The sequence below is a fragment of the Tiliqua scincoides genome, chromosome 5, assembly GCF_035046505.1.
Source record: "Tiliqua scincoides isolate rTilSci1 chromosome 5, rTilSci1.hap2, whole genome shotgun sequence".
Classification (NCBI taxonomy): domain Eukaryota; kingdom Metazoa; phylum Chordata; class Lepidosauria; order Squamata; family Scincidae; genus Tiliqua; species Tiliqua scincoides.
Window position 1 is genome coordinate 15,131,451 of NC_089825.1, and position 12,286 is coordinate 15,143,736.

The 12,286-nt window shown below is 42.6% G+C and overlaps 1 protein-coding gene across 4 annotated transcripts in view; it reads left to right on the top strand.

The window, feature by feature from the left end:
- The window catches only part of PARD3 (par-3 family cell polarity regulator), a 647,691-nt gene that overhangs the window by 457,136 nt on the left and 178,269 nt on the right, over positions 1-12,286 (top strand). The window lies entirely within an intron of this gene.

A 12,286-nucleotide genomic window follows, 5' to 3' on the forward strand; every position in this document is an offset into this window, starting at 1 on the left:
GGTAGTGCTTATCCTGCCAACATTAATCCTCAGGACTTGAAGTTTACCACATTGAGAGGGTGAAATTGCCCAAAATACTTGGGGAGCTCTAGCGTAATACCAAAAGCTGTTTCACAAAATCCAATTTGCCATGGCAGGATTTTGTTTCAATCAGTTTTTGTGCTGCAGGTTGCATGTGTGAATTGGGTGTTAGCAATGTAGATTTACTCATTTTCCTGAATCATTAGTTATGATGTAGGTAGTTACTGAAGGAGTCAAGGGGTGCTGATGAAATCACTTGATTCATTTAGGATTTGTTACATTTTTTAAATTTTTTTACATTTCCTTCAAACCAATGACCTTGCTCTCCAAAACCATAAGCTAGTTATGCCTCGAGTGGCAAGGCCATTTTAGAAGCACACTGCAGTTAAGAACATAAGAACAGCCCCACTGGATCAGGCCATAGGCCCATCTAGTCTAGCTTCCTGTATCTCACAGCGGCCCACCAAATGCCCCAGGGAGAACACCAGGGAGAACAAGAGACCTGCATCCTGGTGCCCTCCCTTGCATTGGCATTCTGACATAACCCATTTCTAAAATCAGGAGGTTGTGCTTGTACCCCATAATGTCAGGTACAATCAGGCTTGTACCCCATAATGGATTTTTCCTCCAGAAACTTGTCCAATCCCCTTTTAAAGGCATCCAGGCTAGATGCCATCACCACATCCTGTGGCAAGGAGTTCCACAGACCAACCACACGCTGAGTAAAGTTAAAGGTAATCTTGGGTAAATTATTGTTAGAGGTGTTTATTTCCAGTGGGTAATATAAGATTACAGCCTATGGCCGCAATCCTGCCCTTCACATTTGTGCTTCCTCAGGAGGAAGCGCTCAAAGAAGAGCCGGTCTGTGGAGCCTGATGCAAGCCTGTATGCTGGCTTCCTCTGTGCGGGTTGCGTCGGCCTGGCTGGGCCAATGCATGAAGCAAAGGGAGGCGGGCAGTGGGCAGCCTTGGGGGCGGGCAGGCAGGCAGGGAGCGGGAGACGGGGCTGGGATCTGGCGAATCCCAACACCCGTTCCTGGGGAGAACGGAGCAACTTCAAGCCACTCCGCTCTCCTTGGACTTGAAGTGGTGCAAGTCCGAAGAGACCCATAGGGGACAGGGCGCCTGTCCCAGGGGTAAGGGGAAAAGTTTCCCCTTGTCTCTGGCTGAGCCGCTCTTGGCCCCTATCCTGCTTTGGATGCAGCGCAAGCCTCCTGGCTTGCCTGTTCCAGCGCAGGGTAGGATTGCGCCCTAAGTCTTACTGAACACAATGGGATTACTTCTGAGTAAAACAGTTAACACTATTTTCAAACACCTCTGGTTTTTTACTTTCAACCTTACCTACTGCACAGTGTGGTTGTAAGGAAAAAAGAAATGGAGATACTGTATCATGCAGTGTTCTGCCCTGAACAATTCAGACCATAAGCACAGTACAATTGTGACTAACCTAACATAAATCCCAGTGGGCTCTTTCCTGGGAGCCTATTGCTTATTGCACACTATTGAGTCTTTACAACATCCATTGAAGAGTCCCACACAAAACCTGACTGTAGCTTTGTGAAATAAGAATAAATCTGACCTTGAATATCAGTCTTTCAGGGTTGCAATTCTTTGTTACTGGCATTAGCTCTCTTCCAAGTGCAGCAGCATTCAGCTGCTGTGGATAGTGGTTATTTAACTTATGGCCCTGTCCTATCCCCCGTGGCTGCTGACATAACTATTGTTGTGCTAGCAGAGGCTGCTTTACAGCAGTCTCAAAGCACCCGCTGCTTGGGTGCACTGCAGGCCAAATGGCAGGGAGGCCTGAGCAGCCTCCTGCATGCTGGCAGAAGGCTGCTCTGGGTAAGCTGGCTCAAGGGGTTGGAGAAAGGGTGGGGAGAGGATCGAATGGGGCAGGAGATGGGTGGAACGGAGCAATGACGGTTTGGGGGAGAGGGCAGATTGGGTCCGGGAAGGGAGTTAGGTTCAACTGTGATGGTGCATGTCAAATCCCAACCCCCTTCATGGGCTTGATCCATCTTCAACATGGACTTGTGCCAGTGATATCGTTGGGGCAGGCCCAAGTTGCCCATAGCGGCTGCTGAAACTTATCCTGGGGCAAGGAGATGTTCCCTTAACCCGAGGAGACCTCCAGCAGCTAGAAATACCCTGTGGGATACAACAGTAGCTGCACCAGTGTTGCTGCACTGCCACCTGTGGATTTAGGTGGAATTGGGTGGTTAAACAGCCTGACCTTCAATGCAGAGAGTGGAACAGTTTATTCTGGGTTATCCTTATACTTTTTCTTACATTCTGATCTACAACAATTTTTATGCTTTAGGTCAAAACGATGATGTCTATCTCCATATGGCCTTATTTTCTGGTGTATTTGGGAAGGAGGAATGATGATTCTCTTAAGTATGATGGGGCAAATGGAAAACTTGCAACTTCTGTGATGTGTCTAAATCTACCCAAACAGCTGTTCGTTCATTCATTCATTCATTCATTCATTCATTCATTCATTCAAAAGATTTATATACAATCATGTCATATAAAATATTGAAAACTCTGTTTTTGTATCCTAGTGTTCAAGCTGTTCTTTTCCCCCTTAGCTTATGTTGTGTTTTTTTTTCCCCCTCCTTGCTATTTCACAATTACAGATGTCTGGAGAACTGAATTATTTGGCATTTGGATAGTGTTTTTTTTTTCTAAAGGCTGGTAGATATAATGTAAGCCAGTCTTTCAAGGAAAAGCCTGTTGGATTGTGTGCTCCCTCAGCTGCTCTGTCTCTTCCTCCCACTGCAATGTATGTCTACATCAATATTCGCCACAGTTGATGCGAACCAGGATTCACCTCTGAGCTAAAAGTTGGACCCATATTTATAGCCCTTGATTACATATCCTAAGATAGGAGTAGTCTCTGGTTTGCATTAAGCAAATTAAGGGTAGGAGGAGTGTGCACTGGGGAAGGGAATGCCCAAATTTGTACCCTGCTTCTAGTTCCTTAACTATGGTTAAAGTCCTGTTTTTCTAGCCATGAAGATGCAGTAGAATATGGTAGGTAGGTTCATAAGGACGGATGTAGAGAAGAATTTATGCAGGCTGTACAAAACTCAGTTGCAATGGAAAAGTAATTACCGATGCCTTGAACTAAATGACTGATCAAAGAAGAAGTTTAGAGATGAACACCAGTGCATACAAGCCTTGCGGGGGGGGGGGGGGAAGTACAAAAAGGGGTATTGATGTGATCCTGTATGGTTCCTTTTTGCACTGTGAATTGATTCAGTGCATGTGTACAGTGTGTAGTGCTGGTGCACATCAGTAAGTTGCAATATAAAAGAGCCTCCTAGTTAAATTAGAAAGTTAGTGGAGTGGAATGAGGTGCAGAGAGCAAACCCACAGAATAATAACTAAAATGAGTGTGTGTGTAAGAATCACAGTGAAGTGAACTTGGGGGAAAAAAAATCCAGCTTTTAAGTCAGCAGTAGCCAATGTAATCTGCAGTCCTGTTGTTATACTCTCTGTTTTCTGTGAATTGCACCTTTCAGGAGAGATGTTCTGCCATCTACCAGTACAGTCTTTTTACCTGGCTGATGCCTCTTTGGGGCTTTTCCTCCTCCACACTGCTGCTGTTATTCTGGCACTTCATTCTGTTGCAGTGAGAGAAGTCTCAGATGCCTCTCATGTCCTCTCATTTTGCATGGGAATTTGCTGGGTGAGAAGTGGTATCCGTGGTTCTGCAGAGTCCCTGGCCCTGTCTGAAGTGGTTGGCGAATTCACAAATTTTTGTCTCAGAAGCTGATCCCCATGCAGAATTAGAAGACACTGGAGTGGCCTTTGATCACAGAGGGACTATGTGGCATCCTCTTGTTGCACTGCTGAGAAAGGGGAGGCAGTGAGAAGGAAACCTGAAAAAGGAAATAATGGTAGGTTCTAGGAGAGGGGCCAGCATTAATGGCTGGTCAAAAGGCAGTGTCACTTGCCTCTCTCAACACTGGGCAAGAGAGTGCTCTAGTACAGCTGAGCCTTGCCATCTGCAAGGGTTCCGGAACCCCTGCAGATGCCAAAAACCATGGAGAATGAAATCCACAGTTCAAGGCACCCAGCTCTCCAAACGTGATCAGAGCTGTGATCTGGTCGTGTCCAGAAGGTGTTCTGAGGGCTGGGGAGGACGTGTGCAGCCTCCCTGGTCCGCAGAATGACTCCTGGGAGGCCTAAAAATGTCATTTCCAGTGTTTTGGTTCACGCTGCTGGTTCGGAACCCGCAGATGAGCAAATCCACTGTCATGAAAGAGGAGGGGGACTACCAGTGACCACCCGCTAATCCAGGGCAGTGATGTCTAGTGCCAAACACTCACTCCCTTCCCATCCCCCACTCTTCCAATTGGTTTAACTTGCAGCTTGGTGAAACCAGACCAGGGCAGATGTGCGCATTTTCAGTGTTTTTTCTAAAGGCTGGTAGATATAATGTAGGCCAGTCTTTCAAGGAAAAGCCTGCTGGATTGTGTGCTCCCTCAGCTGCTCTGCCTCCAGTGTTCCTGCCCACTTAAGGAGGGTAACAATCCAACCAGAGATGGGTTTTTTACTCATATGTACTTGGCTGCAGTGTAACCTGGAAGTGCCTTAGTAATGGCACCTACGGGTCTTCTGTTGGGTTGCTGCCCTCCTCAAGGGGGTAGCATCTCAACGGAAATGGGAACTACTGATCTAGAATGAAGAAAGTGATCACTGTGTTGTTACCCGGTACCCAGTTTTAAAAATCTGTTCTCACAGAAGTTAAAGGAAGCTTGTCAGACGTCTTTCTTTCCAAGATCAGTATCAGGGGGGATACTGATCTTGAAAACCATTTTCCGAGCTTTAGAAAATCTTTGTTGGGTAGTGTTTGGGCACTAACACTTGGGATGGGCATCAGCTGCCACTATTTGTTGTGGTTTGTGACCCATTTCTGCCCAGCTCACAGTTGTACACATTTGATCCCTGTTTCATATATACAACGTTGGTCAGGAATGGCTTAAACCAGTCATTTTCATTCTTTTAAAAAAAAAAGATCCCCTCATTCTTTAAATGAAATGTATAATGTCACAGACTTTTTTGTTTCTAAAATAAAAAATAAGCCTCTTAGGTTGGTCAAATCAGCTCTTTGTTTGGAGTGATGTGCTCTCCAGTTCTGTTTTCCCTCTCAGTACCAGTTAAACAGACATGGCTATTCCTTCCTTCCTCTTCCTCCTTCCTTCCTTTTTAGTACCTTGTACTGGATAACAGTGTCCCCATGTTTTGTAACCTTTACCCATAATTCCTTTCTTTTCAATTCTTGGTGTTAAGCCAACTTAATTCCACTGGCCTCAGTGGCACTAAGTTCTCATTAATGCATATACTGTTTACCAAGTGGGGCATGCAGGTCACAGCCTGAGAAGTTGTAAAAGTGTTTTTATTCTTGAATTAATAACTTTTTAGATGAGTAATTTTGAAACAGCTTATAGCTAACTTTTTTTGTAGTTAGAGAATACATTGAGGAGTTTGTATAGCTCCGTGTATCCTTACATACTACTGTAAGGATACATAGTAATTGGTAATTACCTTCAAAGTGCACAGCATAGCCTGTATGTATTTGAAAACAAGATACCAATATACAGCTTTAAAAAATAAAATGATAAGGGGTACTATGCTTGCAAAAATCTCAGAATTTAAGCAGAATATTCAAATCCAGCATCTGCTGATTTCAGTATCCATGGATGTCGGAGATGCAGGGGTCCCCTTTTCAAAATGTTTTAAAAAGTAATGATTAATAAGAAAATAGCCTTCCTTACCTTTGTACAGCAGAATTGTGCCATTAGCAGGGCTGCAGGACAGTCTTCTGTGCTCCTGTAAGCCACTTCTGGGTTGTGCAGTGCACTGTGGCATGAGCTAGGACCAAGGGAGGGGGTCTTGTAAATCACATGTGGTCATAAGCTTTGTGGTCGTAAGTGACTTACAGGAGCCCTGCAAACAATGTGATTTTGTGGTTCAAAGCTAGGGAAGGCCCTTGGGGGGAGGAACCAAACCCCTACAGATACTGTATTCCATACCATTGCTTTTAACATCAGCAACAATTATTTATATTATAATAAGATTCCAAGTATTCACATGGCATGTTACAGAGAGTGACAGGAGGGGTACCTGCTTATTAGATACTTCCAACCTAGAAACAAACAGGGGGAGATACCTGGGAAGTGGAAGGTAAATAGAGGCAGGAGTATTGTCAGTTATATGTACAGTACTTGGACTTGGTTACAAGTATGGAGTCAAAGGAGTTGTGCTGAAGCCTTCATAGAAAAAAGTGGATTTTAAGGAGAGATTTGAAGGAATTCAGAGATGGTGGCATCATGGAAGCTTTATGAGGGGCAGTTACAAGCACAAGGGGCAGTAAGGGAGAAGGGGCAGAATTGTCTGAAGGACCAAGAGACCAGGTGTCTAAGGGTTAAGTTTAAATATGTTTCATAAGTGTGTTGCAGAGTGCAGTGTCCTTATACTTAAAGGTTTATGTCATGTAAAATACTGACTGTGCAGTGCCTTGCCTTCATCTCCAGATTTGTAGAATTACAGAGTACAGGTGGGCAAGCCATCCTATTGGAAAACCAATGCAAATGAAATATTCCCATATTACCATTAAAATTGAATCCTACAATTACATTTGGAATGATTACTGGGGAGCCTTGCAGTGTTCCTTCATCCAGTCCTGCAGGAGGAAATGGATAATTTAGTTTAAAAGCCTGTTTAGCCGAAATCAGATCTACTGTTGTCTCTTCTTACACAGCCACTTGCAAAGTGCACAGAACACGTCCAGATTCATAAACATATTATTTGGCGCTCTGAATTGCACACTGCGACCGCATTAGCCACCTGAGACCTCTGACTGGGCATTTGGGAAAACAACAGGCGCAGACTACACTTGCCTGTTGGGGAGCATAAAGGTTTTCCTCCATGATTCTCATTTACTGTGCCTTATTATAGAGTGATTCAAAAGCTACTAAAATGTGTGTGTGAGTGCGCATATGTTTTTTAAAATAAAATATGGATGAAAATCAGTTTAAGGTTCATAATTTTCCACTGTTTTAGACACTAATCAACCTGTAATTCCAGCAGTTTCATTAACGTTATAATTTTTTCTTGATTGCGAATTTGATTTATGTCCCTTAATTGGAACTATTTCTCAACATTTAAACAAAGGGAAGTAACTAGACGATCAGTGACTTAATTGTCCTTTCACCTCATGCTGCTGTAGAGTATGTATTTGTGTTTTTTGTGGATAGAGTTTTACGTAGCTGTTTTTTTATAGTGAGATAGGACAGTGTTTCTCAATGTTTGTCCTCTGCTGTACCACTTCACACGATCCACTTGTTCAAATTACCACCAGAAGTAACTGGTGACGACATCATTGCCAGTTACTTCTGGATTGGGAGGCCAGATGTGACATGACAAATACCAGTAAGAGGGTGGACGGGAGGGCTTTTTCAAGCATGGAAAAGCATGCTTTGGAGCTCTGTCCACTGAACCAAGCCTCCTACCGCTGCTTGATGTATCGCGTTCCTGGTCTCACTGCCAGGCGGCAGGTGTCCAGGGATTCCACGAGTACCACCAGACACCACCTGGTGGTACCAGTATCACTGGTTGAGAAACACTGAGATGAGAGAGACTCCACAGCAATCTCCAATGTGTGACTGACATCTGCTAAATGCTCAGAGAAAATATATTCTTCTGCAATGAAAGCAAAACAACGTTTGCAGAACATTGCTAAAACTCAACCCATGTATTTACTAAGGTACCCTCTGTTCAGCAGTTGCGCACCCAGGACAGTTTACAATAGTGTTTGATCCCATCATAATAAAAAAATAATGATCAAAAAAAATTTCAAAAGCATATTAAAAACAGCATGGAAATAAGAACATAACATTTGATGCAATACTATATGATAACGTCTTAAAGTTACTATATGATAATGTCATATAGTTAGTTACTATCTGATAACTAACTGGATAACATCCATGGAGGTAACTAACTAGTTATTCTTTAGAGCAGCATTTCTCAAACTGTGGGTTGGCACCCACTAGGTGGGTCAGAAGCCAATTTCAGGTAGGTCGCAGAGCACTTAACTCAGCAGCCATTGAAAAGACAGAGCTGAAAAACAGGGTAAAGAGTTGCTAGGTAGGGCAGGCTCCCAGAGGGAGAAAGTCATCGTGCTTTGCCCTGAATCAATGGGAAGATGTGAAGCTGGAAATTGCAGGGAACTGTGTGATCCAAGTCTGCCTTCTGCTTTGACTTCCGAGCTGGAATGTTTGAATTCTGAGCTATGCAAAATAACAGCATGAGTGTAAGGGGACATTTGGCTGATCGTGGCTTAAGTAAGAAGCCTAAATTGATGATGGGCGCAATCCAAACCTTGACTTGGGCCCAGGAGGGTCCTAAACATGCCGTAAAGCACATTTGCGCCTCCTTGGGAGGAAGCTGCGTCGGTGCGTCTAGATGTGCCGATGTGCAGAGGCTGGCAGAAGCCTTCTCAGCGGCTTCTTCGCAGGAAGGTCTGGCTCAGTTGGTAGAGCTGCCGCCTTGTGTTCCTGATGATCTGAGGCTGCCAGTTTGAAACAACCAGAAGTACCCGAGAACTGATGACATGCCGATATACTGATGAGCTGACCCTTGGTGGCAGAGAGGAGTTGCCAAGTGGAGCGTGGGAGGTGAAGGGCCAGACAGGCCAGACCAAGAAGGAATCCAGCTGGAACGAGGAGTTCTATGAAAGACTAGAACTATACAATTGTAAAAATCCCTATGGGGGTTTAGAACAGACTGCCGATGTAAACCGCCTTGGATTAAAGTCTGAGGAGAAATCTGACGACCAAAGAAAGGCGGTATATAAATACCTATATAAAATAAATAAATAAATAAATAAATGTAAGCATCCTTCTTTACTTGGACTGTGCAAACTGTGAATCTCAGAGTCAACTGAGGCATTCAGCCAGCTGAGGGATTTAGAAATCCAACATTTTAGTGAGTTCTGACTAGGTTCTGACTGGTGTGTTGAAAGAATTCTGGTGGCTTGGCATGTTAAATTTTCACCTCTCGCAATAAGGCCTCATGCATTCCAGCAGTGATTTTAAAGAACGCTCTTACAATAAGTTGATAGCAGCAAAGTTCATGCTTTTAAAAAATGAAATGCAGAAACCATTGGTGTGTAATTGTGAACGATGGATTTAAAATGAGAGATTAACATAATCTTATGTGAGTTTCCCGTTTGTCATTCTGACAGGAAGCAGTGCTGTGTTATAACCCTCTCCAGCTGGATTTTCCAGAGTAAATCTTCCACTTGTATATCCAATAGGGTATAAAGCATACGTTTTTTAATCTGAAACAGAATCATACATTTGGTTTTTTGTGCATTAAAATAAGTGTAAGATGGAACTCTTACCAAAGACAACTCCACCGCTCCTGATAACATATTCTCTCAGTATTCTTCTTTACTTGTCAGGGAGTTTTAAGTAGAGACCCTCCGACATCTACAGAACAGTATCTGACTGCAAAGCAAGTCCGAAGAGGCACAAGGCGTGACAGCTGAGCCTTCTAAGACCCTTTCTGACGTTTCGTAATGTTTCTTTTCCAGACCTGCCATCTGAATATAAAATGCAAGTGCCAGGGATGACACCTACTTTATAATCTCTGTAAAGCAAACCTTTTTGTAAGAGAATTTGTTGACAGTTCAGAGATTCGAAGTCAATTTCAATTCAGGTCTGTGTACAAGATGGGTTTTTTTTTTTCCTTTCCTATCTGCAGCTGATGTGGAAATTGAGGGCTGGTGACTATTCAGCCCATAGCAAAGTGTATGGTAAATAAATATAGTCTTGAGCATCAAGGAATCTGCTAGATGAAAGAATATGTTAATGACATTCCTTGCTGTATGTGTGTTGGAAACATTGCTTTTGAGATTTAATTTGCTATACTGATAGTGGTTGAATATCTGCAATAGTTAGCATAATCTTTCAAAGCTGCTTTTGTAGGGTTTTTTTGTTTTTCCTTTATTAGCTTTGTAAGCCTTCTGGAAATAGCCTTGTTGAAATTAATGTTTGCAGTGCCATATTTCTGATTTTAGGAGGAGACATAGATCTCTGTGTGGGTGTAGGCATTGATCACACCATAAATAAATTAAAGGTTGAGTGCTTTAGATTGACACATGCTTGAATGATGAGCTTCTGTGGGGAGGGGGAATACAGTGTTAACTTTTAATATTTCATTTCAGCCCATCTGAGCAGTAGTCTTGTGTTCAGATTGTGTTGGAACGCTAATGCTCTTGAAGAATGTCCTTTCATTAATCATTACTTAGGAGTAAAGAGTGTTTTATGCAGGAAGTACCTTTGCATACTACAATTTATGATTCATGTTAACTAGTAAGGGCATAGCTGAAAAGCTTTACTGCTATAAAATAATGTAGACAGTCTGAACTCTTGGATTCAGCTGCAATGCCCCCCCCTCCCATGACCAAACATTTACTTTGAATGACTGTAGGATCAGAAATTGCGAATTGTAGTTCAAAAATCACTAGTATACCAGATGCCTGCCTTGGTTGTCAAATTGTTTGAATTACTGTTACAGGGTACAAATCATCATTGATTAAATTTTATATTATTTAGGCAGGCTATATTTTGCCTCTCAATTTGATAAAATGTTCAAAGTAGCTTACTATTTAGACATTATTAAAACAACTTAAAAATCAGTGAATGAAATAATATACTGCATGTAGAAAAAGGCAGCCTAAAATGACCATAATGTATGAAGAAACACCATTAAACTTAAAAACGGAAGAATAATTCAGTTGCTAATCCAATGAAAGTTTGGACAAAGAAATTGATTTGACTTGACAGTCAAGCTGGGTCAGCCAAGCTGATGTCAGGAGAACATTTCTACAAAGGGTGTTGGTTGTCACCACAGAAAAGTGGCTGCAGGGGATAGGGCCTTGTCTAATTTCCAAAGTTTGGAGCACCTAGACATGGGCTTCTGGAGGAAGATCTCAACATCCTAGGAAGCTCAGATGACAATTCATAATAATCAAGAGTGTGTGGTTCACAGAATCACCACTGAGACTGAGGAATACTGCATATATGTGACAGTTACCTTTCACTCTCTTGCTTTATACCCTTACCATCAGGATTTTTATAGTTAAAAAGAGACCCAAAAATTGGCCCTACAGAGAGTGACATCTTTGGCTGAACCTAAGCCAGAACTTAGGTCCAGAACATTATTTCAGTCCTGAGATGTGAAGTCAAGGGATCTTTCTTTCTGTTCATAAATTGCCTTTGATTTGATGATGAGAAAGAAAACTGAAGTAAGAAACCATCTCCTTCTTAGTGTCAGGCAAACTCTAGAACTAATAACAAATACCTTTGAATGTTCTAAAGTCAAATTTATTAGGACCAACTAAAATGTCTCAAAGTGGTGAGCAAGGTTTTGAGTCCTTCCCAGCTTCTTTATCAGGTTGGAGGTTATTCTAAAAACAAAACAAACGGAGGTGAATAGGAACTGGGCTTGATGGAAAAGTTTCACGGTCTGCAATTTGTAACTGTCTTAAGGTGGAATGTAGGAGGTTTTTATGTGGGCACAGGTTGCACCAAGGGCTACTGGGACAAGGAAACAAATGTCTACTTCCCACTCTGATAATGATAAACCAAAGTAAGCACTTACTGAATTTGACTTCATCACTAGTCAGAACACACAGGACCCTTTTTGGACAGAGAGTGGTTTTGGCAGGCCTGTGGCAAAGAAAACAAACCTTGAGTCTTCTTTGTCATGGAGGGCCCAGTTGTGGAGTGTTATCAGTTGGCCTTTTAGGGGGCTTATCTCAACCACCTGTTCTGAGAGTAAATAACTGAAGTGTCTTAAAGCACTTAGTAAACTTGAGGTTCAGTATGCATGTACAGAGGCATGTGCATATCTAAACAGATGTTTCCTCTAGAGCAATCCAGAGTTCCCCTTTGACTACTCTTTGGTTACTCTTCCACAGGATTGTCTAATTGTATACACAGCAGTATTTCAAGCAGCTTTAAAGGCTGCATGTTGGGTATTGTGGGGACGGAGAAGAAAGTGCCGCAGAGCTACGTAGATGCAGGGATGCACTGAAGAGATTCATCATTGAATTCTGCCCATGATAATGATGACAGGTCTGGAAAATTCACTTACTGTACCATCAGCAATATCAGAGCCATTTTCTGGAACACAGATAGTTCATCTTGTCGCTCTGCAGGGTCTGCTACTTCCTTCCACAAAAG